Here is a 27,352-nt window from a genome sequence, read left to right on the forward strand (position 1 = left end):
GAACTGCCAGAAGGCCCTCGGCGCTGGACCTCAGTGTTGAACGATGGGGGTGGAGACACTCCTTCAGGTATACTGGGCCAAGGCCGTTTAGGGCTTTAAAGGTCAGCACCAACACTTTGAATTGTGCTTGGAAACATACTGGGAGCCAATGTAGGTCTTTCAAGACCAATGTTATGTGGTCTCAGCGGCCGCTCCCAGTCACCAGTCTAGCTGCTGCATTCTGGATATTTATAATTATCATAAATAGTTCCACATTGCAAGTGTCATTACATCTGAAATCACTTTAGGTATACATTCCTGAGCTCAATGCCTGATCCCAGCTCTTCTATCACCTACAAACACACACACACACACAGTTTCAGAAGTGCTTTACCGAGTGCTAGGATAGGTAAATTTTGCAACAGTTTCTTCCCTTTTTTCTAAGTTAGATGCATGCTTGTGTTAGAATATTGTGTTATGTGTACCTAGTGCTGTAAATGTATACTGTTAAGCTTTATTGTTAAAATCGTGTTATTTTTTCTAATAAATTCCTTCTTTTCCTATAATCTCCATGTGGGCACACCTTTGTAGTCTGGGAAGATTCAAAAACACACAGAGAACAGCACTTGATTTGACAGCATATTTTTGAGAATGCAGGGGTTTCACACAGGACCCCTGAATTCACTTGCCTATGAACTCCTAATAATAATGGGGAAAGTGGTAGTTGTACTTTGAAGAAACAGGGCTTGAATGCTTCCATGCTGGAGAGGATTCCCACTATATTTAAAGGCTCAATTAGTACAGCAGTTTTCAACCTCTAAATTTTTTTCCCATACATATACATATATGTGTGTGTGCGTGTGTGTGCGCGCGCGCGCATGCAAAATTATTACTACAAAACTAATGGTCTGGAGGGCCCTACAAGCTTACTGACTTTCAAGTAAAGATTTACCGGTACCCTACTACTACTGAACATCCACATCCACCAGGCGAATTGTACAAAGGTTATGAAGCTCAAAGAACATTCCTCTCGACCTTTTGCAGAGATCATCCCTGCACCCACTACAGTAATATGAGATGCTCAGTTACTCTTCCTTAGCCTCAACCATAATCGTATGTTAGCATTAGGAAACGCCAAGACATTACCAGAAGGTTAAGAAATCAAGAAGAGAAATGTTTTATTATAGAATGGGGGAAATGTATTGATTATTTGAAGAACTATTGTAAACAACTTAAATCACTAGCAGGACTGATATAAAAATGTGCAGTGAGAATAACTCAAATAGAATGTCAGGGATGATGATGATGATAATAATAATAATTTATACCCCACCCAACTGGCTGGGTTTGCCCAGCCACTCTGGGCGGCTTCCAACGAAACAATAAAATACAATAGTCTGTCAAACATTAAAAGCTTCCCTAAAAAGGGATGCCTTCAGATGTCTTCTAAAAGTCTGGTAGTTGTTTTTCTCTTTGACATCTGGTGGGAGGGTGTTCCACAGGGCAGGCGCCACTACCGAGAAGGCCCTCTGCCTGCTTCCCTGTAACTTGGCTTCTCGCAGTGAGTGGACCGCCAGAAGGCCCTCGGCGCTGGACCTCAGTGTCTGGGCAGAATGCTAGGAGTGGAGACGCTCCTTCAGGTATACTGGACCGAGGCTGTTTAGGGCTTTAAAGGTCAGCACCAACACTTTGAATTGTGCCCGGAAACGTACTGGGAGCCAATGTAGGTCTTTCAGGACAGGAGTTATGTGGACTAGTAGATAGATACAAACCGGATGTGCAGTGAGGAAGGATATAACATAAGTAACTGAAGAAGGGGGGAGGGGTTGAGGACTGGATGTTTTAATTGGATTTGTAAATTTGGATTTACAAATTTCACCGTCTGAGTGGTGACTTTGAGAACAGGATGCTGGACTAGACAGGCTACTGGCCTGGTCAAGCAGGGCTATTCTTATGACAATGCACTGTTAGTTGTCCCCTGTGCTACAGAAGTTGGGCATTTAGTATAACCAGTCCCAATGGGCAGGTGCATGAGTGGGGCCTCTCCATATATTGCTGGAAAGGGGAAGAGGAGAAGGTGATGGCAACATAGTTGGAGCAGAAGTGCTACAATGGAGAAAGCAGTGAGGAGGTGGTGCTGGGTAACTAGCAGTTGCTTGGCCATGCTGCCATCACAGTTACCCTAACTGAAAATATATTTTTATGTAGGATAGGGATAGGGAAGCTGTGGCCTCCATATGCTGTTGGACTTCAACTTCCACCAGTCCCTCCTCAGAAGATAGGAGACTCTGGAGAGCCACAGTTTCCACCACTGTGCTGGAGGATCCTGAACAAAATCTCTCCTAAACAAAAACTTTATTCTCAATATAAAAGGTAAGGGGACGCCTGACAGTTAAGTCCAGTTGCAAACGACTCTGGGGTTGCGGCGCTCATCTCGCTTTACAGGCTGAGGGAGCCGATGTACAGCTTCTGGGTCATGTGGCCAGCATGACTAAGCCGCTTCTGGCGAAACCAGAGCAGCGCACGGAAACACAGTTTACCTTCCTGCCGGAGCGGTACCTATTTATCTATTTGCACTGCATGCTTTCGAACTGCTAGGTTGGCAGGAGCTGGGACCAAACAACAGGAGCTCACCTTGTAGTGGGGCCTCGAACCACAACCTTTCAATTGGCAAGTCCAAGCAGGACACTGGTTTAAACCACAGCGCCATCCGCTTCCCAATATATATATTCTCAATATACTTTTTTTTTTATAAAATTTTTTATTAGGTTTTCACATTTTATACACACACACACAACAAAAACAAAAACAAAAACAAAACATATATAATTTCATACTCTTACTTTCTTTACCCTCTTTCCTTGACTTCCCCCCACCCCCTCTTCATACATCCCAATTCCAATAATTAATTCAGCAAGTTCTTATCTCTCATCTTTAACATATTATTATTATTTTTAAAACTTAACTCTTTTTACTTGTCCACATTTAACTTATCCAATGCTCTTATAAACATTAAATCTTTTTTCTAAGGTTGACCTAATTTCCCTCCCACGAATTTCTCCCTTTATATTTTAATTAATTATATGTCATAATGGCCAAATACAAAAATCATAAAATTTTGAAATTCTGTTCTCCCCTCCCTCCCTACCCCGGTTTCCATCCCTTATGTCCACAGAAACAGTTCCTAGCCCGGATTCCTCACATCCGAGGCCTTCAAGTCTCTGTCAGTCTCTCTCCGCCGATTTTGTTGGTAACCCTTTTTGTTGGTCCTCAGGTCTCGAAGGAGTTCAGTCGCAGTCACACCAAGTTTTCTTCCATCCAAAATACTTAAAAGCAGTTGCTGCAAAAGGTCAGCTGATCTCCCATACTCAAAGAGGAAGTCCCAATCATATTTCTTTATTCTTTTAAATTCCAGAATTCCAGGTACTCCAGGGACTTCCTCCTTCATCTTTCTCATCTTTCGCAGATTTGTAATCCGAAGATCTTCTTCTTTATTTCCTGACAATATAGGCTTCTGATTGGTATTTTCCTTTTCCACTCCTTCTTTCCTCTCCACCTGTTCCAAAAATGTCTCTTCTGGTTCAGCTGCAGATTTCTTATTAGTCAAATCCTTTATGCATTCAGCAGAGTTGTTTGTTTTAGAATTCAAGGTCATAAGTTCTTTGTTCATAGCCGTACTCTGCTCTTGCAGGATTCCCACGAGAAAAAACATTTTTTCTATCTCTGCCAGTAATTTTCCCTCTGCAGCCATTGTAATGTCTCTAGTTCCCCCTAGGGGGATTCCAATTACTTGATAGTCCTTTTCCAACAGTCCGTTACTTATTGTTTATAGCTACGTTGTTTCCAACCACCTCAGTTCAAATGCAACACTTTTAATTCAGAGAGTTTTTAAGTAACAAAGTTCTTAACTTTAACCGCCCGTTTGACAGCTCCTTTGACAGCTGTCAAACTCCTTATTCTTTTTCCTCCGGCTTACGCACAGGACACTCCCAGGTTCGGGGGGGGGGGGGTTTACACAAAAGCTTCCAAAATTCCTCACTTTCTCTCCAGCACAAAGACTTCTTCTGTCAAATTCATTGAAGTATCTTTTATCTGACACCAAAAACAATACTCTCCACCTTAGTTCTCCAATCCTTGCTTTAGATCGTTTGTAGGTAGGGGGGGTGCGGACTTCCCTTTAGCACATCCCCCGATTGTACCAAATTCAAAGGTATAAATTTTAAAGTCCAGATTCCAATCTACTCACGGGTTGTTTATTTTCCAGTCCGAATTTTGGGGAAAAAGTCAGCGCTCTCCGGCCATGGCTCGCGGCTACGCTCCACTGAAGTAGCGGTCTACTCACAGCACCACGCCACTCCCCGTACCCTCTCCGTAGCCTTTAAAAAGGCTCTTCGTGGGTCGGGGAAGGCGCTTAAAGGTGCCCGCCGAGTCACCAAGTCCGCAGGCTTCCGCGCCTGCGGTTTCTAACGGTCCCCACGTCGCCGGCGCGGTAAGACCCGTCCTCAGCAGAGCCGATTCCCTCCGGAGCTCGGAGGGAATCCGCCATTAATCCGATCACGCTAACCCGGAAGTCTATATTCTCAATATACTAGTCTGCAATTCATTTTATACAATTAGCTTATACAATAAAGTCTTCTAATCTGGTAAGGAAAGGGCCTTTTCCCCCCTACTAATACATAAAGTTTTAAACTTTTTTTCTGTTTCCCCCCACATACAAAATAATCAATGTCATAATTCAAAATAAATCAAAATAATCTATTGCCATAATTTCATTTTATTTTTGTCATGAAAATATGTTTATCTTTGGAAGTACATTCATTTTTATTGCTGCAATTCTTCCCGAGAAGGATAATTTAAGATACTCTCATCTCTTCACATCTTTCTTTATCTCCTTTCCCAAAGTATTATATTTTAGTGCCTGCCACTGTTCATTTACTCTTCAGGAAAAAAATCCCTAAGTATTTCACTGATTTATTATGAATCTAAAATGTTGTCTTATGTCCAAGAGTTCTTGTTCTGTAAGGTAAAAAGTTAAAAACTCTGGGTTGTTTGAATGCTTTCAAATTATACTTATATAATTGATTGAGGTATTTAGGGCAGAGGATTAACAGCACGATCCTAACTAGGGGAAGCCAGCATAAGTTACACCAGTTTAGTTCATGATCCATTGAATCCCTTGAAGGGACAAATGCTGGCTGAGTGGAGTGAAAAGAAGCCATCAAAACACAGAGAGCTGACATTACCATGGAAACAGGGCCCACCAGTTGCTACCCAGAGGAAAGGTCCCAAGCACTTTTTGGGGAAAGCAGCTCATACTCACCAGTACAGGAATACAAGCAAACAGGGAACACAGTGTACAGTGCATCCCTAGTAATGCTCACTGTGGCAGCCAATCAGCACACCCAGGACGAATAAACCACATGCTCTGCCAATTGCATAGCCACATATAGCAAGAGCACAACACATCACAACCTGACAAACAAACGCACATGGAGCACATCCCATGCCCCGCCCCATATGGATGCTGTCATCAACCACAGTTGCACTGCCACCACCCCAACACATTCATGGAGGGTATGCAGTGCCATGATTGAGGCAGTGGTGGACTCTTGCCAGAGACACCCAGATTTGTAGAACCCATCCTCTACCCAAACTGTATTAAGGAGGAATAATGACCCCGGAGTAGACAGCTGAAACCTCTCCATCCATCACAGCACCATAATTTTTAGTTTGTCACCCTCAAAACTGCAATGATTGTCACCTTTGCTTCAGTGATTTCTTCAGATGTGCTCCCCAGAAAATGTGGTTTAGGTATGGTCACCTGTCAAACCACTTCCACAATGAGCACCTGCGTTTTCACAGTCCATTATATAATAATCTAATGGCTTCTGATGTATTGTTTAGTTCTAATTATGATGAGAATGTTATCCTGTTTATTATATAAAATTTGCTATGCAGAGTTTTTTTCACTTGTTGAAATGAAGTTTAAAGTAACTCCCCTGCCCACCGCCCCCCCCCCCCGCGCCCCAAGACGTACAATCTATAATCCTTATAGGAGTTTTACACTACTGGTCAACTTGGGAACTCTGCAGTTGTGTTTTCATATAGCTGTCATACTTCATTCTCAATGAGTATACATTTGAGATTTCAATGGCATGAGAAGCAATTCTACTGTGCATAAAGTGATCTGGTCTCCATGTACTAGATTATATGATTGGTATTAACATGTCATTTCATTAGTCAAATTTAATTAGCCATGTGGTGAGCAAACAAACAAACAAAACCACCTTAAGTCCCAACAGTCTTTCTACCAAGAACCATAGCTGTCAACTTTTCCCGTTTTTTAAGGGAAATTCCCTTATTCCAAATAGGATTCCTTGCAAGAAAAGGGAAAAGTTGACAGCTATGCCAAGAACATGTTATTGAATAGCTGGAATGTTTTTTTCCATTTCCATCCCATTTTGTAGCTTCTTTGACAACTTCTTGGGCTGCGCCAGAGGATTGGGGTGGCAGGGCAGGGAGAGAGCTGTGATACAGTAAGTTTGCATAAGCAGTGGTGTTGCTAGTTCTCACATTTTCACCTAGGCAAATAGGATCTTAGATTACTGTTAGGGCCTCATTTGGGATTGATAAGAAAAGTGTCTGTCATAGTATCGCCTCAGTATCACAGACATTGATATCCTGTCGAGATGTGATTTATTTTTTTAGGGTTTGACAAGCGAGCCACACAGAGACTTTTGAAGGAAAGAAGGAAGAACACCCGGGTAGGTTTGTTTTCTGCTTGACAGGCACTAAGAGTTAAAAACAAAGCCCTGATCAAATTATTTTCTGTATGAACTGCCAAGCAATTCAGCATTACAGAATATTGCATGGGGTTACAGTGGTGCAAAGGACACCATGAGTTGGTCAAATTTGCCAGAAGGATAAGTTGCTTCAGACTCAGCATAAACCATCTCTAAGGAGCCACCTCATTTCTGAACCTGTCATCTGTGAGACAAGTCTGGGAACCATATCAGTTTTTACTGGGCCCTTACGCCTTTGCCAAGTTTGTGCCTGGAGTTGCAAAAAGCCTGCTAAAGAGACTTGTCTGCTCTAGCTTAAGTTGCTAACAAAGTATAGTAATTACATAGATCTAATTTCCAGCTGTCATGCTGAGCAATAATTAATATTAATGATCAAGAGGTCTCCTTGAGATAGTTTTGGTCTCTCTGGCCTTTATTCTGATAAACCAAAGCTTGTGCCATGGGGGAAAAACATTCTCCTGTTTCCTGTCCTTTCCTTCAGCATTGTAAATTGCACTTCTGAAAGCATTATACCGGTAATATCCATTATACTGTTAACTTTGAATAGATAGGAAGAAACTGTGGTGAAGTGTTTTGTGGGGACAAATCACAAAAGTGATTGTGCTGATTTTGGTAGTGGGCTGCATGTGCATGATATCTGCTGGAGGGGCAAACCCCCCCCCCACCTATACACAAATTCCTGCAGCAATACTGTCCCTGATGTAGATTAGGGAGTACAGAAAGATGGTTTGGTACAGAGGATGCTGGATACAACTAGGAGGTTCTGATTTGCGATACAATGCTTGCAATGCAGGGGAGAAGAGGGAATCTTTTGCGGTATCCTCTTTACCTACTAGCCCAGGTCTCATATCCCATGATGGGAAATCAGGGACATGTCCATTGACCCTGCTCCCTCGGATATGTTCCTGTCACCATCCTTGCTGCCCACTTCAAATGCTAGGGCTGAATGTTTGCAGTCAAGCACTACTTGAGTAGATCTCCCTGCATATTCTAAGAACCTTTCCAAGCTTGTTAATCATGCAGAGAGCATACTTGAGTCAAATAGGCTTTCTGCTGTAGTCAGTCAGTTCCTAGCTCAAAAAGGACTGTAGGAATGGTGACAGGGATATGCAATTAATTTGTCCACACTCCGCCCACCCTCTGCAATGATAATCAAGGGGATACAAGTAAACAGGACTGCTGTTTTTAGGAGGCTGTTTTTACTTTGGCTAAATCTGCAGGAAGTTAGGAGGTGACCCTTGTAGATTCCATTAAGTTCCCCTACTTTGATAATTTGAGTAATAATTTGGGACAATAGTCCAAGCCACTGCTTCCCAAAGTTGAGGGCATAAGTATAAATATAAATAAATAAATGGGCAAAGGAAGTGATCACTGCATCTGACATTAGTAAAGCTTTGGGGTAGCAACTCCAGCACCAATTCAAAATATGCACCTAGACTTCACACAACAAATATATACTAGGATCCTATGGACCATGGACATAGTAAATTACATAAATCCCCATAAATTTGGCAACTGGCAGGCATAAATATTGCAGTTACTAAGGTCTATTGGGTTATGGAATCATTTAGGGAATGACCATCATCAAGCATCGTTGCTAAGGCTCAGGAACAGGGTAATTTAAGAAGACCCAGAATAGAAATTTGTTCATTGTGTTTACCATTCTGGATAAAATAAATTTGACTATATTGTACTAACACACTAGATGAAATGCAAACTTATGTAATGTTGTGGCATTATGTTGTAGCAGGCTGAAGTATAAAATGCAATGCAATTATGTGTTCTGTGGGGTGTTTAAAATTTGTGATGCACAGAATACAAATTGTGTAGCTTTTGCCTTCTTCTTGAGCAGAAACTGTCAGCATGCCTTTAGCCTTCTGTGTTGGTTTGATGGCAGTTCATAAGAAATGGGGGGGGGGGTGTGATGGGGTATGTTCCATCTGAAGCAGAGTATATACAGAGCACCAGCTGATTTGATACCAAACTGAAACCTGTGCCTGTAGTTTGGAGAGAGCTCTTCTAGAGCATAAGCAATTAAGTACTTTAGGTGGCAAAATGGCCCTAAGCACACTTTGGACATGCATCAGAAAGCTGTCCATAGCACACACCCTCAAGTGTTTACTGACATATATCTTTCACACTTTGTTTACTCAAGGAAATATTGGAATTGTACCATTGTAACTCAGCTGTGATGTGAAGAAGGAACTAAGCAGTCTCTAAGCTGACTCTGAGCAGTTTTTAAAGCATGGCAAGGAGTACATTTCTGCTGCTGCACAGCATAACATTTTTTTCATCCCGGAGGAAGAGGAACACCCAGAGAAGCTGTTGAGCTTTGGAGTTTCAAAGTCAGGAGATGAAAGACTGTCAGGTCAGAGTAAGACCTGAGAGGATACTGTACAACAGTTGCTCATGAGGCAGAATGGTGACCTTTAGAATAACAGCATATCTTCCATATGCTAACAGCTGAAGCAGGCTTTAAGAAACTTCTTCCTCTAATTAGATAAAATAAGAATATCAACACACTGCCCCTTGACTTCTAAAAAGATCCCAAGATTCAATTTGCATCTGTAGTAAATTCCTTTCCCTTTCTTCACCCTTTAAATTCTTTTTCTTTGCCTTCTTGAAAGGACCTGTTAGCAATGCATCCTAAGCAGTTTTGCAGTTTGGGAGCTGAAGCTTCCCTCTCTTATTGAGATTAGGGGCCCGATTCTCTGTGCACCTTCTGTAAATTCTAGCGCCAGTGATACTCTTCGAAGAACACACAGTTCTGAAACACGATACAGAATGCCTGTTATCTCCACTTTGCACCACTGTGTTTTGCCAGTTAGAGAGTAATATTTTCCAAAGAGCTAAGCTTCAGTTTAGACACTAAAATCAAAGCTAAAACGACTTTAATCATTATCACCAGCTATAATATCCTTCTAGTAAAAGCAAAGGTTTCCTCCACTGGTCCTTGGTAATTTAACCAAAGTGCAGGAGTTTCCAATTTCCTCTGTTTCTGACATTCAGGCTCAAATACATAGCATATCCAGACAGTCCCATCTCATATATAAAATGCTGTTTCTGAAAACGAGATTTTTTAAAAGGAGCTGATTGATGTTTAAGTGGTAGCATAAGGGTATACTAATAATTTCCTGGATGCAGAGTGACAAGGCAAGTTGCCCTCTGTATGCCTTTTAACTTTTCCAGCCTAGCAAACCACGTCTACCTTTCCTCTGTAGACTTTCTGACTGTTCTGCAGTTGATAAATTAGTATGTCCTGTCTGCAAAAAATAAGACAAAAAATAGTACAGTGATAGAGCACAGGCTTTGTATGTGGAAAGGCCCTGCACAAAAGAGAAACTACCCTTAGAAGGGAACTGAATTTGGCATAAAAAATTGTGCTCCTATCCTGGGACCAGCATTTCCTTTACAAGCACATCTCCAAGGAGCACATTCAGTCAAGCTATTTTTACCAATGTCATTTTCACTGCTCCCCAGGGTTAGGTTTCAGCCATAAGAAGCTTATTTTTCGCTGACATGTTATTACTTGTGGTGGGTGTTTGGAGCTCTCAAGAGAGTGAGTGCAGCATGTGTCCATCAGCTGTGGAGGGAATATGATCTGGGCCAAATATAAGAACTCTGGGATTTATGCATTTGTTTTACATGTTACAGGTTCATTTAAAGAAATGATACCCTCACATAGACCATCTATAGTGCTTACAGACGTCTCCCTTGAATAGATATTGCTGTTGCAGTATAATGCACAGGGCCTTCTTTGGTCAGAAGCCTTTTAATATGTGTACCATGAATGATGGCTGCTTTCCTGCCTGCCTGAGGGGAAAAATGAATAGCCTTCATTTCAGATTGATCATGAAGATAGGCAGGTAAAAAAAGACCTTTGAACGCTCGTTTTGCATCCTCTATTCATTAAGAGTGAGCGCATTAAGAAAATGTGTTGTTTAGAAACACTGCTCAATCATCACCTCTCAGAAATAAAGTAGATTTGATTTCTTTGATTGGAAAGGGCTGAAACTGCTCTTGATGCAATCTTTCAAAGAGAGCTATTGCTGACAAGAGATTATTGTTCACATTTTTTTAGGTGATTAGGAAACATAATATTGCAGTAGTAGCTAATTCACTCCTTATCTCCCATAATCAAGGGTCTTGGCTATCATAAGTGTTTGGTGTAACATTTGGTGAATTCATTATGAATCCCTATATGCCACTTTTAGGACCCAGCTGCTGTCTCCCTTGCCTAGGGATATGGGTTTTTTGGTTTTGGTACATACAGTGGTACCTCAGGTTAAGTACTTAATTCATTCCGGAGGTCTGTACTTAACCTGAAACTGTTCTTAACCTGAAGCACCACTTTAGCTAATGGGGCCTCCCGCTGCCGCCGCGCTGCCGGAGCACGATTTCTGTTCTCATCCTGAAGCAAAGTTCTTAACCTGAGGTAATATTTCTGGGTTAGCAGAGTCTGTAACCTGAAGCGTATGTAACCTGAAGCGTATGTAACCCGAGGTACCACTATATTTAAATGTGAATCTACTTAATTTGCTCCTCTGAAAACAGTACACAAACCAAAACATGGCTATCCTTCACTGAATTTTGGGATCAGGTTCTTTTAACAAAACAAAGTGTCCAAAAGTACATAAATTAGGGCAGGGGCTCCCAAGCTTCTCTCAGGTGTTCTGTGCCGTGTCAACATTAAACTGTCCTCTGGATTCTTAAGTGTATTTATTTTACATCTTTTACTTCTTATATTATATTTTATTGCATTGCAGTTTGAATTTTATGGAATTCAAATGGTAATACAATATAAGAAATAAAAGAACCAATTAAAATACAGTTAACCCTACAGCATCTAACTCAGTGCATTACAAATGCTACAGCAGGAATGATGATGATGATGATGATGATCTTAATACCCTCAGCAATTTTCAAGCGGGGGTGGAGTTTGGGAACCACTATATTATGGGACAGTATGCATAAGAACTCATATCTTAGTGAAAATAAAATTAAAATGCATTATATTATGTACCATTTCTTTAAAAAATGTGTATACTGTATTAGGTAAAATTGCATACAAAAATGTGCATGTTAGAAGAAATTGCACTAAAATGTTGATGAATTTTCATTACAATTTTTTTATCACAAACTGATGTGGTAAACTAAACTTAAGAGCAGAATAATGAAAACGACAGATTTGTTCATCCTACCCCATGCTTTTTGCTGTTGGTTTTTAAGGGCTGGTTAATGTGTGCTGCCACCTAAGAGGGGAAGAACTGGAAAGTGGACACTTGACTGCCTAAAAGTCTAAACTCACTAAATCTCAAGACAGTGTATAGAGAATTGTCATATCCCCCCCCCCCCCCCCCCGTAGCCAAAAGATTCCGCAAAGGTTTTAAGGCAAAGCCCCAAGATTCACTTTGAGGAGGGAGGACTTCAACTGAAAAGGTGCTTCTCCAGATTTTGCCATAGGGCAAGTCATGCAAGCCTCCTTTATAACATCCAAATATGGATGTTAAGACTTAAATAATGGCATTACCGGGGGTGGGGGGCGAGTTGTGTAATCTCTCATCAGATGGTGCCCCTGATGTTTGCACAACCACATAGACCAAAATCACAATGGTACCTATAGTATATCATGGCTTTCCCTAGACCCTATCCTTTCCACACTCCGTTCTCAGGCTATTCCACTCAACCTTGACATCTACTCCTTGTTCTTTATGAGCAAGCAGTTAGCATGCATCACAATGTGATTTTTCAGAAATAGTTTTACATCCTCAGACTCTGGGACCAATACAGCTTATTATGTGCTCAAGACTAATGTGATGTAAAGTAATTTGAACAACGCTATCAGGCTGAAAATAGGAAATAAGCATACATTTATATATGTCCTTATCTCCTTTTTTCAGGATAATCTCCTATGGCAGTAAGAATAAAATTTAAAGTTACATGTTGCCATGCAGTCAGCATTAAATGAAATACCCAATTTATACCAACACTTCTGGTTACAGTCATTCACCATTTGAGTAAATATTTCCAAATGTTTGACAGAAACTTGCAAATTTATTTATTTTTTAAAGGAAAAGAAAGAAACTTGCAAAATGTAATATTCTTCCCAGATAATTTCCAAATTAACTACTTGAAAACCTCATTTTGTATGAATACTGCTGAGATAACTGGGATGAGTTCTGCTTCCTTCAGGCCTATGGATGTTAGCATTTCTCAGTTACTTTCTTTTCTTCCAGATCATGCCACTGAATTGCCATCAAACCCTTAATTTCTGAGCCTGAGAAAAACTGGGCAGGGAGAAATTTATCTTAAGTAGAATCCTACATTATTTTCATCTCTTTCCAAGTCTACAGATTGATAAATACTAACTTTTACGTAACTTGTACAACCTGTGTCTTTCCCTGTAAATCCTCTTTAGTTTTTTTTAACCTGGTGCCCTCCTGAAACATTAAAATTTCAATTTTAGCTGATTTTTAACACAGCAATAGTGCTTAAGATCGGGCTTGTTTCTAGGGGCAGCCGTGTGTCCTACATTACAGAGGACGGTCTTCTATAAAGGGGACAGCTGAGGACAACCCTCTCTCTGAAGGGTTCATTGGTCCGAAACTGTTTTAAAAGCAAATAACTGTAAGAAGGGAGAACAGGAGCCTTGGTGTTGCCCAGAAATAATTTGCACTCAGATAGTAAACAAGCAGGCACCTGGATCACTTGCTCACAGTTTCTCCAATTATGGTGAGATGTATAATTTAATTTTAAAAATTGAATTTGTAATCATTTTTAAATTGGCTTTGATACAGGCGGTGAGCATTTTGTGCTTGTCCAATTAACGTGTGGTCGCTGACAAACAGGTCCTTTTGGACATGGAAGAAGGCAGAACAGGGGGTGGAATGGAGGTGTAGCAGAGCTGAATGGGGCAGAGTGGGCTTCTGCATGCTCCGTTGATGCACATGGGGGCAGGAATGGAACCCCCATGCCAAATGGTTGCTGACTATACATATAAATCAGGATATGCAAATTTTACCCAAATCTGTGTCTTCTTTTGACTGCTTTTTCTTTTTGTGTGTTCTATACAGGCACCACTGATTATACCCCCCCCCCAACACACACACACAGAACTTATACAGTGGTACCTCGGGTTACATACGCTTCGGGTTACATACGCTTCAGGTTACAGACTCCGCTAACCCAGAAATATTACCTCGGGTTAAGAACTTTGCTTCAGGATGAGAACAGAAATTGTGCTCCGGAGGCGCGGCGGCAGCAGGAGACCCCATTAGCGAAAGTGGTGCTTCAGGTTAAGAACAGTTTCAGGTTACGAACGAATTAAGTACTTAACCAGAGGTACCACTGTACTGTGATGTACATTAGAAGGTCATTTGTTTTATGTGATCAACAAATAAAAAGTTAGGCAAACTTTCAGTGGTACATGAAGAGGGGGCATGTGTTCAAAATCTCTGAAAATATTCCCACGGAAATGGGCAAGCTGCTCTGCGAGACATTTTAGCAGTTGGTAGATAGCCTGACCTATAAATGCATGAAGTGTTGCTTTCAATTAGCACGTCGTGTTTTCCTTTGTCTGCTCATTGTTGTAAGGCTGACAAGGATCACAGGCCATGCATTCTCTGGCTATGTTTGTGTTGTGAATCAGCCAAAGGCATTCCTTTTGGAATAGATTCTACACACATGGAGAAGGCCTAATCCAGACATAAGGCCATTGGGATTGTTTGAGGATATTTGTAATGCCTCGCTATCTATTAAAGAGGGAGTTATTCGCATAACAAGGACGTTTCGCACTCCAGTGTTTGGCTTCCAGCATAATACAAAGTATCCAGATTGTTTTCTCTACAATGTGGGTACAGGCAGTGCAGGCTGGAGGCATTCATCCTGTCCACTAAGCTCCACTGCAACTGTTTGTCATCTCTTTCCCATTGTGGAGTAAGCAGATCCATGTAATGTTTTGGGGCATATCTGACTTCAGGAATAGGTTTGCAGTTTTCTCCTCAGTTTGCTACCAGTGGTGCTTTACATTTTTAAATTCTGAAACAGAAACAGAAACAGAGTATTACATCCTTTAGGGACGCGGGTGGCGCTGTGGGTTAAACCACAGAGCCTAGGGCTTGCCAATCAGAAGGTCGGCGGTTCAAATCCCCGCGACAGGGTGAGCTCCCGTTGCTCAGTCCCTGCTCCTGCCAACCTAGCAGTTTGAAAGCATGTCAAAGTGCAAGTAGATAAATAGGTACCGCTCCAGCGGGAAGGTAAACTTGGCTCTGGAGCCAAGTGAGGATTCCCAGGTAAGATCCTCCCTCTATTGTGTGGGCAGGTAATCCCTCTCCTACCTGGCCTGGTCTCCTTGGCAACGCTTCCCCCAGGTGGGATTGGACAACTGACTGAGGTAGGCGGAGACCTCCAGGTATCCCACCTGAGGGAAGGCAAAGCCAAGCCTATGCTGATGGAGCCACTCCAGATCTAGGGGCTGCGCGCGTCCACTCAAAGGGCGCCCCCCGTTTTAAGCAGGGAGCGGTCATTCCATGCACTGCTCTGGTTCGCCAGAAGCAGCTTAGTCATGCTGACCACATGACCCGGAAGCTGTACGCCGGCTCCCTCGGCCAATCAAGTGAGATGAGTGCCGCAAACCCAGAGTCGGTCACGACTGGACCTAATGGTCAGGGGTCCCTTTACCTTTTTATTACATCCTTTATCCACGGAGCTCAGTGTAGCATACATGGTTCTTTTCTCCATTTTATCTTTACCCCAAGAAATAGTGACTGGCGCAAGGCCACCTAGTGACTAAGTGGGGACTCAAACTACCATCTGCCTAATCTTATACCCAACACATTCACCACTGGCTCCAAATTAATAAATTTAGAATTCCAAATATGTGTGAAATTGAAAACTTTGGGTAAGGGAGCAAAATTGATCCACTACTCTTCATCCAAATTCCCAGCCATGTTTACAATGGCTGCCTGGCACATCTAGTTGCTGCTTAGCAATTTCTCATGAATGAAAAATGAGCAACTGTGCAATCCCAGGCATGTCTGCTCACTCAGGAGTCCTATTGAATTCAATGGGGTTTACTCCTAATCCTATATGGTATTAGGACTGCAGTCTAAAAAAGTTCCTGCCCTTTCAAGGAGTTGTTCATATTATTTCACTTGCTTTTCTGCTCAATACACCCCTAACCAAGCAGCTTATTATGTTCCTATATAAATAATAAGTTGGAATGAGTTGGCGGGTTTTCTGTCTCAGGATAATGGATCATATAAGCAGACCCTTAATTGTGTTACTTAAAAATAAATTTGTTTTGGTCTCAAAGCTCAAGGGACAGGGAAAGCTGAAAACAATGCAGTTAAATAGGAACCTATTTACTGTTATGGTGGGCCTGCCCTCCAGTAGACGCTTTTGGGGATTTGGTCTTATATGGAATTATAATGTGTTGCGCTAAGAAATATTTATTTCTTAGATAATGTATATTATTGTATTGCAATTTGAATTTTGTCCTATGTGGTACATGCAATTTGGAAGAATTCAGAAATAACACTTGTTAACACATACTTTATTTGGAACCATTTACAGTTTTTGTCAAACACTGCCTTTCTGTTTTGTCAAACACTGCTTTTCTGTAACTATATTTTAAAAATCATACAACAGAAAGGCACAATGTGAAAGCTGATTGAGGTAATCATCTGGTAGATACACCCCAACCAACAAATAGTTTAAAAAGACTAAAAAGAGATTTTAAAAAGTTCATTTTGAAAACTGACAAGCTTCCTATGCTTGAGCTGCAAACTCAGATCCAGCTATGTCATGTATTCCACAGCTAGTCCCTCCCCACACCCCAAGAAACCTTCCACCATTAAGTGTCATCCACAGATTGAAGGCCTACCTAAGAAGTCAAGGTGAATATTACCCCTGGACATAAGTATCCAAATTCAAATTGTAAACCTTCTTATGTAGCATACTTCTGTTCTGGATGTGATTTGCAACACTGGAAAAGAAGAGATGCAGGGTCACCAAAAACTGTGCTGAGAATCTAGACTCCTCCCTCTTTCCAAATTGTCACCTGGCAGCAGCCATTACATCAGGCTGTAATAGAGGAAGGAAGAAAAGTGATGCCAGGCCATCATCAGATTTACTGTAAAGCCAGGCTCCTTTCTTCCTCGTCATTTGACGGCAACCATTCCAATGACACAGCTGAAAAGCCAGCCATGTTTGGCTCCTCCCCTCCTTGAACTTTTCTACCCCAGCTGGTCATTAAAAGAACTTGTAATTAAGAACTTGTGCTTGAGTTTGCTTATTTCCACCTCTCTCTCAATCTCATGGGGTTTTTTTTTTAGATTGCAAGCCTGAAGGCAGGGCCTCTCTCATCTGTAGTGACCTGGAAGACTTGCTGGGCTAAAGAGTGTGATCCAAAATTCTTCAGATAAATAAGCAATAAATAATTTAATCAGAAAGTATGTGGACAAATAAAAACTCCTCCATTCACTTCATTTAACAGTTGAAAAGGTGAGGTCCTAACTGCTTTGAAATTAGGAGCAAAGTTCTTTTTACATCATCAGAACAGCTAAAATAAAAAAAATGTGGGAAGCAAGAGTAAATCGGGTGCAGGAAAATAAAAAGAAGTGGAGTTGCCAGTTGGAAATCCCAAAGAAAATGGGTGGTGTTCAACTATATTTTACTCAAAGTAGACCCAGCAAGATTAATGAACATGGCTAAGTTAAAACTATTAATTTCAACAGGTCTGCTCTGAGTAAAACTTAGTTGACTACAACCAGTGCTTTTTCTGGTAAAAAATAAATAAACGAGGTGCTGGTACTTGTATCTTGATAAAAGTAACACGGGTGGCAGCACATAATGGCTGCCATGGGCAACAAAAAGGAAGTGCTTGTACCACCACAAAAAAGCACAGAATACAACACTATACCTTTAAGGGCCTAGTTCCATGGTCACTGAATAAGAACATGCCATATTTCTTCCTCAGGACTGAGAGGCAATTTAAGGGAAGGGATGGCAGTAATGGAAAGAGGAGCCTAGTTTGCTGTGTTCAAGTCCCATGTTGAGGTATCTCTCTCACACACAAAAAGTAGAATTATGGCATTTGAGTGCCTCCTATTCCTTGTGATACTGCTCTGAAATTTTGACTTGAGGCTTTGGCCTGCCTCCGATTTAGCCGAGGCATTAATGTGTTTCTAAAAACATTCCCTGCGGGATTTGCAGCTTTATAGAGTCGTGCTCAACCATGTTTTCAGTATTAGTAGAAATGCCTCAAGGGATCATCTTTTTCCAACAGCATCCTTGGACTTCAGCCGCTGTCCTGTAACCAGAGAATGCTCAGGAATCTTGGCGCTGGGTAAACAAAAACAAAACAAAAAAGTACTGGAGCCATCCTGCTCCCAAGCTGAATGTCTCCTCTCTACACACTTCTGTTAGGATTCTTCCAGGCTCTGCAGCATGAAGATGGTAAGGCTAGATTTTTCTCCGCTTAAAACAATTTTTTTTTTACCCTGCAGAGATTGTACTGTTGGGTTAGATTAACCTTTTTTAAAAACGACTTTTTGTATTCCTTTTGCCAGGATGTTGTGGTGCTTAATTGGTGCAACCTTGAGGAGATCTCCTCTAACGACTATAACTGTTACAAGAAAAGTAGGACTGAAAGCATTAAATTGACTTAATCAGGAAACACTGTGATGTTCTAAGCTTTGTTCTTTAACAAATTGTTGGTTAGCCATGAGTGTTAACTGTTAACCACTTGGGCACACTCATGGGCATGGGCACAAGCACAGCAGATGATGTGTGTACCATTTCGCTGGGTTTGGGATTTTGAACCAGGCACTGATGACATGTGAGAGTAACATCAGTCACAGAATGAGAGAGACCAAAAAACATCATCCTGATGGAAACAGAGGTAACATCAGGGAAATGGAAATATAGAAGGAGCGACATCAAATAATTCACCATAGCTAGGAGGGTTAATAAACTTCTCCTGTCTCTCTAGCCAGCAGCAGGTATTTGGACACAGGGTCTCAAAAGGACAGGATGAGGCTCAGACATGCTCACGCCTCATACATCAAAACAGCTGAAGGGTTCCTGTTACACAGCTGGTGAGTAATATGACAAGGCTGAGAAGTTTGTGCTGGGGGGCGGGGGGGGGGAGTGGAGAAAGGGGCTTAAGGCAGAAGCACAGCAAAAAGTAGAACAGGAGTGCATTAACAGCAAAACTTTGTAATCTAAAAACTGCCATTGGACGTTTTCCATCTCTGCTGTTTAGTACACAATGAAATTATATACATTTCAGGATCTAGGTGGATTGACTTGGCTCTTAAACATTGTCTCTGGATTCAGCTCATTAATAAAAGAATGGAATTTCCCCATGCTTGAATCTTTGATGTACCCATATTTCATGGTTCTTACATTCTTGGAGATAAGGCAGAACGCTTGCAGGAGATTGTGCTCTCCATTTTTTTCTCCAACCTCCTTTTAAATTTCTTACACTTTATTGTGAGAAAATACTCATCAGTCAGAAATGTTCAAACCAAGGGTTCATGGGTGGGCATCCTTCAATGATAGTTTAAGGGGAATCATAATGTATAGGGATTTATGGAGATGAGAAGAAAAGATGCATACAGGATGTGCAGAAGATGATATATTGCAGAAACATGTGGACAGACCACCCTATAGACCATAGGAAGCCCCACATAGCTGCTCCTGTTTCTAAACTTTGAGCTAGGGGTGGAGAACCTTTTTTTCTCCTGGGAAGTGAACATTCTGAGAGTCAATCCTTCGGAGGATTCATGGGCCTGAGCCATAAATGGATGAAGGGTAGCTCTTTTTGTCTCTTTCTTTCTCTCCCACCCCTCTCTCTCTGCCACCCATTTCTTCCCATTTACCTGCATGAAATTAGTCCAAGTGCCACCCCTGCTTTAAGCAAGCACTGGCTACACATTTTCAGACTCTTTCTTCATCTAGGAGGTTCTTGCCTAGAAGCCTCTAATGGTTTGCATATCCCAGTGGCATAATTTATTGATGGTGGTGCAGGCTGCCAAACATCTCTACAGAGGCTCAGCAATGCTGAGCCAACATCAGCATCGATGAGTTCTGCCCACTTCTTGACCACTGCATGCATAAAATCTGCCCCCGCACAGTGTGGTGCTGCGGCAACCAGTTCTTGAGCTTCTCATTGAAACAGTTTAGAGCTCTCTTCTGATAATCTGATTAAACATCTCCTTCCTTAATTTCAGTTGATTGTGAGGACTTAATCTTGAACAAGTTGACAGGTGTATATCATTGCCATGCCAGTCAAATGCAGGTTTCCGGGACCTAGATCTATCTTTCCATCATCTGCTCTTTATTTCCCTTGAGTTCTTTGAACTGGTTGGTATTTTTCTTGCAGGAGAGATCATGTCCGCTATTGAATTAAATACTACAGCTGCTCCTTGTTGGCCTGCCCTTTGTGCACAAAAACCCAAACCACTTTGATCTTCTTAATCACATTTATATTGCAGTTGTTCTTCCTTCCTTTCTCCTGCTTGCACTTATACATAATTTGTGCCCTAGATTATTTCCTACCCTCTTATCTTTATTTTTTGCTGTGTCTTTTATCACCAGTTTATACCGCATGTGTTTTATATATATTACATCACAAAACCAGAAGAAGTGGCTAAGTAATTGGTCTTATTATTTTGTTATTGGTCTTGTAGTAGCTTGAAAAAATCTGGTTCCATAGTGAGAAGCTGGAAGGGAACACTGCAGTGCGGTTGTGGCTGATGCCCATTGGGACTTGTAGGGCAGAAGGCTGGAAGTCCAACAGTATTTGGAGTCTGAGCCAATTCTAGTTTTGTCCCCAACCTGCTCCCTGCTGAATTCTATAAGGCCAACACTGACACTGAAGAAGCTGATGGGCAGTGCTACTCCTTGGGTATAAGTAGGAAGGCAGGAAGATAGAGGCTGAATGTCTGCATTTTCCCAGTCCATATCCAACTGCTTCCCCCACTCTGCTGCTTTCTCTAGGAAAATCTGCTCTTTAACGTTGAATCAGAACAAACAGCAATTCAGGGTTTCTGTGAATTGTCATTTGCTCCAATTTGGTGGTAAAGAGTAGGCTTTTGCAGGGAAAAAGTAGGTTTTTGTGGGGAAAATGCTGAGGCAAAGAAGAAGACAGGAAGTTTTGAAGCATAAACCTGTGTCTAGAAATGCAGAGCAAATAAAGTATGGCTGAGCCCTTAGGTTGGTGGAGCAGTTCTTTCTTCCCCTAATAGTCCAGCCTCCAGTGCTGCTGTGTGTTGCCTACTTTTTGTTTAAAGGCTACAGCCCTCAAAAATAGGTGGCTTGCCTCCATAACAGAGGTGATAAAAGTTAAACAGAAAGGTATCCCACATCACCCATCTGTAGGACTTATTGCTGGTCAGGTACAGAAGCAACTTGCTGCTCAAGTGTAAGGAATATCCACTCACTCCTTCATAAGGTAATCTTAACAGGCACACTTCTTGCATGGAAAACTGGAACCCATGTCACTCTTTTCTGTCAGCACTGTTACAAGAGTAGAGCTGCTCTCAGGACAGCCTTGGGTGCATCACATTGATTGCCTCTATTTTTAAACCTTCACCCAGTAATGTTCCTTTATGGACATTCGGGACCCATGTTTTTCCTGAGATCAGTTACCTTTGCATCAGCACTTACCAGCTGGTGGACAGACTTGGGTACAGAAATAGGGTGTCAATGCCGAGCGACTCCTGTCCTCCATGTATGGCAATGAAATCTGTTTTCCATCCTGCCCTCCTTAATGTTTCACTTGAACCTGATAATCCATTTGCAAGCTCTTCCACTCAAATGCACAACCATATGAGACTACCCACTATTCAGCCCTGAGTGACTTTCATGTGGAAATATTATTTACAATATGAAGGAAATGCTTGGGTTTCCCCCCACAATTTGACATAATCAGAAAGAAAGCCTCAAACAGAATCACATGCCAAGGAGCTAAGGAGATTAACATTCTCAGGGGAGCTATGAAGATCATATACCAACCACAGCAGCATCCCAGATGGCTGCTGTAACATGATTCAGAATTGAGGAGATTCCTTTAGCTCAAAGCATGTTTCCTAAAATTTTATGAGTGTCGTTGCTGTTTAGCTATTTAAGCCATTTTCACTTTTGTACCGAAGGAGCATTCACAGCAGCATATTGAGGGTAATTCACTCAGTAATTATTTATTCCTTTTGTATCCTGCCCTTCCTCTTAAGAGCTCAGGGCAATGTACATGGCTCTCACTTTATTTTGCTTTGAGATCAGACTAACCATAGGAAGTAGATTAGGCTGGGAGAGAGAGCAGCTGTCCCAATATCACTTAGTGAGCTTCACAGCAGAGTTGGAATTAGATCCCAGGTTCCAATCTAACCACTTCACCTCGCATAAATCACTGACCCCAAGAAGATATGTAGAGGATATCTCTCCATCATCTCTGCTGATGGTGGAGACTGTCTGAATTGCCAATAAGCTTCTGAAGAAGGTGTCATCTGATTGGAGTCTTTGTAAATTGCTAGAGGGTTTATTTACAATTAAGTGGTATACAAATTTGGTTAATAAATAAACATTTGCATCACTACCTGACCCTGAAAAGAATCAATGTGTTATTTCCAGGTTTGAATTTGCCTGTGTTGAACTGCCTGCCTGAATGATTCAGCATACTCTCATAGTGACCTGATTAACATGTAACACCAAGCCATACCATGAACAAACATGCTGGCTCCCAGGGAAAAGATTGCACCTCCTGTCTTGCCACTACTTCACTGTTGTGAGGTAAGTCATGGTGTTCCATGGTCATGTTGTGAGGTAAGTCATTAGTGTTCCATCTGAAAAATTATTTCATTACAGACAAATTACAAGGTACAGCCATGGTTTGTTCTGTGACATTTGTGGCTTGTTGCGGGGACGGAATAAATTACAAGCCTGGGTTCATACATAAAGCTAAGTCAAACCATGGCTTAGCTCGTAGCAGCGTAGCAGCAGCAGGACCAGAGGAAGAGCAAAACAGCCAGCTATCTGGAAACCTGCACACTTGCCTGTTTGCACGAAGCCATAGTTCGGCCTAGCACTACATGCAAACTGGGCCATTTCCATTCAATTGCTCTTGAGCATTTTGAACTTCCCCAGTTTCCTTCCACAAAGGCTACCCAGTGACATCAGAATGTGTTAGACCGTACTGACAGCAGTTCAGCTTGCACTAACTCAAACTCCTTTGGTTGAAAGGATTCACTCTTTGTAACGAACCATGTTTAGGGTTTGTGTTTGGAGGGGAAGGCAGAGGCACTTGAAGTACAAAATATGAAGTAGTGAAGAGCTGAAGGGTGTGTGCAGCGGCAGTAAGGTGCTGGGAAAGAGAGAGTGGAAGGAGGGTGGAGGGAATTGGCAAGGTGGAGATGGGTTTAAGATATCACGTATTACTTCTCATCAAGGTCATCCTAGACTTCAGTCTATTGTGAAGTTGTTTTCAGTGGCAGTGTAGACACCATGCATTTAAAGTTCATTCCCCACCCTAAAGAACCATGGGAACTGTAGTTTACCAAGTGCAGAGCTATAGTTCCCAGCATCCTTAACAAACCACAGTTCCCAGGATTCTTGAGATGTGTGCTTTGGATGTATTGAGAAGCCACTACTTCTCAGCTACATGTTCTGCCTGTTGTGAAACTCACACACTAAGGGTTTTAAAACCTACCCTGATAGTTACACCTAAACAGTGCTGTTAGCACTTTATGGCTATGATACTTTTCTTTTAATTAAGGCAATTACATTAATATTAATTATGCTTATATTTATTAATATTGTTTTATTGAACAATATGCATTTTAGAAATAGATATATAAATATACTATCCTTTCCCCTCATCACAAAGGGCATTTACTGAAGCAGTCAGATGACCTCTTCAGCGCTCCTTGTTTCCTCAAAGCTGCATCTATGGCAAGTGATATCTTATCATAGGCAGAAATGTCCAAGAGTCGGCAAGGACTGGACTTCCTACCCGGCCCCTGCCCCACAGTCACCGCAAACCGTTGTGATGATGAGAATATCAAATCACGTGCATAATCGCTTAGAGACGGCTGTGAAATAAACATAAAAAGGATGATAATGGTTTGCAGTTGTCATGAAAGAATTAAATAACATGTATCTGATATTGGAAGAAGACTCACATGTGAAGCTACTCTGAATGTGTTGGATTAAAGTGCACATTAGTGACATTTGAAGTGATCCTGCTATATGGCTTCAAGCGCCTTGGTTTGGCAATGCAACCCTCTCATTTAGAATTCTGCATAAGGTTTATGCATCAAATCATTAAGAATGGAACGTGTTCCTATCCCATCCCCAAGAGTGTTTTTGTTGCTTTGTTTTTGCTTACAGTGAAGGAGCCGGGATACTGGGCGCAAGTTCAATGTGTGTGGGTAAAATGGCAGGTTGCCAAAGAGAGTGTCAGTAACAGGCTAATGTGTCTCAAGGGACTCTGTGTCCCTCTACTGGTAAGAGGGAAGAAAATCTCTCCCCCCTTATACAGAATATAACAAGATGCCCCTTTTTGCCTTTGTGTATTCTGTGGACTTTTATTTGCTCTGATTTTTGTTGTGGACATAACTGGCATTAAGAAGTAAACTTTTCTTTGCTTGCATAAAAATAATTGTCAGTCACTGTTATCCCCCACCAACCGTGCCTTGTGCTGTTCTCCCAATGTATCGAGGTATCTGGCAAAGGAACTTTCTTTCAGTAATCTGAATGATGTGCAGAGCATTTGAGGGGCATTGCATTTAGAGGACATTTGTGGAGTGATTTCTGATCATTTGAATGTAGTCTGGAAGAAAGATAAATAGCAGTGTGCCTGGTCTCACTTCTGGTAGTGGGACTGCTACCGACTTTCCATTGTCAGCAAAACACAGCCATAGTGCGGAGGATAATAATCTGAGATAAAGCAAAATTCAAACTTGAAGGTAGTGCTTGATCTTCAGTTTTCCTGGGTTGTTGTTGTTGTTGTTGTTAAGAATTCAAGTAGAATTTATGGTATCTTGTACTATGTGCATATGTGCGTTTTCTTGCTTAGGAACTGCATATTTTAGATCAATGTGCATATTATATGTGTTCCCTGGCACTTATGCTGTACACACATATTAGGCATGGCTCACTTGCTGCCATATTTCCATGTGTGAATATTTCAGTCAAATGCTTGGAAGAACCACCAAGCATCATGGAGTAGAGAACATAAGGAAAGGGATGCCCCCACAAGGCCAATTATTCATGGTGCAATTGGGGCTCTAGAGTCTGAGCTTTCATTGGGAAAAACAACAACCCAAAGAAAGTCTCTAGCCCTTCTGGAAGGTGAGCTATTAATCAAAAAGGCATCCTGACTAGAGGTAGGATCACAGGGTTCGTATTGCTCTGCAGAGCCGTTCAAGAAGTCTGATGCATCCTTTCTTCCATTCTGATGAGCTGGGAAATAATCCTCTCCTGTTCTCTTTGAAGGGAACTCTGACAGTCTGGTGGTTGCAGCAGCTAAACATAGGCCTGCTTATATGTCTTCTGTGGGATTTTTGAGGGTGGTTTGGAGGCAAAAGGTGGTGGTGGAGCGGTTACAGGGAGCACATTTTGTTGCCAGAAGGGCTTTTCCTAAGCTGGGTCACAACAGTGGCACTAAAAGGTAAAGGGACCCCTGACCATTAGGCCCGACTCTGGGTTTGCAGTGCTCATCTCGCTTTACTGGCTGAGGGAGCCGACATACAGCTTCTGGGTCATGTGGTCAGCATGACTAAGCCACTTCTGGAGAACCAGAGCAGCGCACGGAAACGCCGTTTACCTTCCCACCGGAGCGGTACCTATTTATCTACTTGCACTTCAACGTGATTTCGAACTGCTAGGTTGGCAGGAGCAGGGACCGAGCAACGGGAGCTCACCCCATTGCGGGGATTCGAACCGCTGACCTTCTGATCAGCAAGTCCTAGGCTCTGTGGTTTAACCCACAGCGCCACCCGCGTCCCTTAACAGTGGCACTACCATCATAAAAATAGATAGTAAAAATATTAATAATAAAGTGGTCCCCAAATGCACATTCGGGTGGAATGTCTGAAATAGTTAAAGGCTACTGGCTCAAAGGATGCACCAGTCGTGAAACTAGACTCTTAAGTTTATTGTCTCTCCAACAAAAACGGGACAAGGGAGCGCCTCACAGCCAAGATACAACTAACTCCAGTGCCATCTAGTGACTAAACTATGTAATCACACTATCCACACATGAAGCTACAAAGATGGGGAAAACTTAACTGTCACACTGCTAAAAAGTCTCAACAGATTATCTGCCTGAGCAACTCAAACAACAAGTGGGGCAAAAGCAGAATCTATTAAGTACCGTATTTTTCGGCCCATAGGGCGCACCTAGTTTTTTGGGGGGGAAATAAAGAAAAAAATTCTTTCCCCCCCCCAAGCTAGAGCTTTCCCTGACCCCAGCCCCCAGAACAGGCTGCTCTCCGCAAGCCGTGGGAGGGCTCCCGCGGCTTGCGGAGAACTACCCGAAGCCCGGGCGCGAATGCTCAGCGCGCCCGGGCTTCAGGCTCAGAGGCAGCTCTGCGCAAACTGTGGGAGGGCTCCGCGGCTTGCGCAGAGCTACCCGAAGCCCGGGCACAACTGCTCAGCGCGCCCGGGCTTCAGGGTGCAGGCAGCTCTGCACAAGCCATGGGAGCCCGGCGGGAAGTCCCACGGGCTCCCACAGCTTGCGGAGAGCTTCCTGAAGCCTGGAGAGCGAGAGGGGTCGGTGCGCATTGACCCCTCTCGCTCTCCAGGCTTCAGCGAAAGCCTGCATTCGCCCCATAGGACGCACACACATTTCCCCTTCATTTTTGGAGGGGAAAAAGTGCGTCCTATAGGGCGAAAAATACCGTAAGCTATAAGAATAAAAGATAGCTATGGGAAGGAGGCAGGATAAGTGCAAAAAGTTCAGGGTTTTTTAAAAAGTAGATTTGTTATGCTAGGGTGGCAGAGCATATTAATTATACAAACTTAAATTTATGATATGCATTTTAAACCCTCCTGTGAAATACAATCTGTGGTCATCCAAGTCAAACCCTTGATCTGTTAATCTCAATTTTGTCTACACTGACTGGCGACAACAATCTAGATGGGATCCTTCCACCCTAATCCTACCTAGAGATATAAGAGATTGGGTCTAGGGAAACTTTAACATGCAGAGCATGTGCTCTGTTGAGCTACATCTCATCCCTATGATAACTAGCTATCCTCATTTCTGCCTTTGTGATTTCTAGATTGACTTACTGTAATGTGCTGCATGCATGGCTGTCACTCAAGATGATCCAGAAACCTTAAATGGCTTTAAAACGTAGCTGCCTGTAAGTTATAAACCATAGGCTATTGTAAACATATGATACATATTTTGGAACAACTTCATTGGTTTTCAGTTTGTTTCCAATCCTAGTTCAGGGTGCAGTTTGTGAATTTTAAAGCTGTTCTGTTTTGTAGTACAGAAATAGCAAGGAAGAGATGGTAAATGATAGAGGCTATGAAAGACAGTAACTCGTTTCACACTTGAC

General features: G+C 42.1%; 1 long non-coding RNA gene across 2 annotated transcripts in view; it reads left to right on the plus strand.

The window, feature by feature from the left end:
• Positions 1–27,352, plus strand: part of LOC307210413 — a 186,543-nt gene that overhangs the window by 104,152 nt on the left and 55,039 nt on the right. For both annotated transcript variants that reach the window (XR_013835972.1, XR_013835973.1), the window contains exons 2-4: positions 18,070–18,239; positions 18,775–18,880; positions 22,416–22,574. This is a non-coding gene — a long non-coding RNA (uncharacterized lncRNA). The remainder of the gene's footprint in view (positions 1–18,069; positions 18,240–18,774; positions 18,881–22,415; positions 22,575–27,352) is intronic.

This window comes from Podarcis cretensis (genome assembly GCF_951804945.1).
Source record: "Podarcis cretensis genome assembly, chromosome: 2".
Taxonomy (NCBI): domain Eukaryota; kingdom Metazoa; phylum Chordata; class Lepidosauria; order Squamata; family Lacertidae; genus Podarcis; species Podarcis cretensis.